Source organism: Halyomorpha halys, unplaced genomic scaffold (genome assembly GCF_000696795.3).
Source record: "Halyomorpha halys isolate HHAL.00 unplaced genomic scaffold, Hhal_1.1 Scaffold1139.1, whole genome shotgun sequence".
In the NCBI taxonomy this organism is placed as follows: domain Eukaryota; kingdom Metazoa; phylum Arthropoda; class Insecta; order Hemiptera; family Pentatomidae; genus Halyomorpha; species Halyomorpha halys.
The window spans coordinates 19626-21470 of record NW_027109584.1 but is presented as its reverse complement, the minus strand read 5'-3'; the positions used below and the strand labels follow the sequence as shown (position 1 = coordinate 21470).

General features: G+C 41.7%; 1 protein-coding gene across 2 annotated transcripts in view; it reads right to left on the bottom strand.

Moving 5' to 3' along the window:
- The window catches only part of LOC106688480 (tetratricopeptide repeat protein 5), an 86110-nt gene that overhangs the window by 72952 nt on the left and 11313 nt on the right, over positions 1-1845 (bottom strand). The gene's annotated exons all lie outside the window — the stretch shown is intronic.

Sequence of the window (1845 nt, the reverse complement as noted above, 5' to 3'; positions counted from 1 at the left end):
TATTAGAGAATCCGGGTTGCTTAAATTTAGATAATAGCATGCTTTTCTGTTCACCCTTTTCAAAATTGGAACTGGATGTTGCTCTGAGCAAACTAAACATGGGGAAAAGTGCTGGTCCAGATGGTCTATTGCCTGAATTCTTGAAAAACTTGGGAGAGAAAGCTAAAGATATTCTTTTAAGATTTATAAATTTTACGTGGAAAAGCCATGTTCCAGCACAATGGAAGAAAGCGGAGGTACTACCCATTTTAAAAATGGAAAACCAGCTGACGATATCAACGGTTACAGACCTATCTCTCTCACGAGCACACTCTGTAAACTGGTTGAACGAATGGTTATAGCGCGTCTACAAGAATATCTTGAGCCAAAAAAAATTCTTTCAGACAGACGGAGGCGGGTTTCAGGAAGACGAGAAACACGGTTGAGCAGGTCATCAGATTCTTTCAGGAAGTGAAAGATGACTTCCAAAGAAGACAACATACGCTTGCAGTGTTTATTGACTTCCAAGCTGCTTTCGACTGCGTATGGAGGAAAAAACTTATTACTAAGTTGAAAGGTATGGGTATAGGTGGCAATCTCCTCTCATGGATTCGATCTTTCCTGGGACAGAGATTTATTAAGGTCCGCTATGGTAGTTCAGTGTCCAGTTATCGGCAAACCAAACAAGGTATACCACAGGGCTCAGTCCTAAGTCCTTATCTATTCAACATAATGATTAATGATCTAGTTGAGAGGATAATGATTAATCACCCTGGGATCCAAGCACTTCTTTTTGCGGATGACCTGGCTATCTGGGGAACAAGTTCTAGTACGGGTGGTCTGGAAGAAACTCTAAATAAAGTCATGAACACGCTACACAACTGGGTGAAAGAAAATGGAATGACAGTTAATCCACGAAAAACTCTGTCTCGAGTGTTTAGCCTTAGTACAAAAAAAACATGAGGTTCATTTATACTTTAAAGGCGAAGAACTAACCAGAACTGATAAAGCAAGCTATTTAGGGATCACACTGGACTCTAAGCTGACCTGGCTAAAACAAATCAATAAAGCAACTCAGAAAGGACAATCAAAACTGAAGCTGATGAAAAGGCTAACAGGGAGTAAATGGGGAGCATCCCAAGATGTACTAAGTACGGCCTACAAATCTTTTACGTACGGCCTAATCTGGAGTATGGACCTGAACTTTTAATAACCTCCTCCAAAGCAGCGTTAGAAAAGTTAGACAAAGTTCAAAATCAAGCCTTACGCATAACCACTGGCAGTGTGAAATCGACTCCCATTACAGCTATGGAACTCCAAGCAGGTCTTGAATCATTACAGGATAGGAGGGAGAAAACTGCTGTGTGTCTTTATGAAAAGCTTATGCGACGAGAGGAACACTGGTTGGATTATCATAAAGCGAATGAACGACTGAGGTCCCATTGCACTTTTCTTTCAAAAGCTGAGGAAATGCTTCACCAGATAGACCTACCAACTGATGAAAGACAGAATATAAGTATCTCCTACATGCCAAAGCACGATTCCGCTGAAGTCTACGGGCGACTCAAACTGGCATGTGGTCGCATCAAGAAAGATTGCCCTGAACCCAAGCTTAGAGCTGCTGCACTAAAAACAATTTATGAGCTATACCCCATAGAGCAATGGCTACACATTTATACCGATGGGTCTGCGTCCGGTATTAACAAGGGAGCTGGAGCAGGTGAATACTCAATCAACTTCCAATTGTCATTTCCCGTTGGAGATGGATGTGATAATTATGATGCAGAAATGCAGGCTATCTGCTTTGCAATGGAAGCCACTATTGAATGCAATGACAACACGGTAATCTTCAGCGACTCCCAAGCC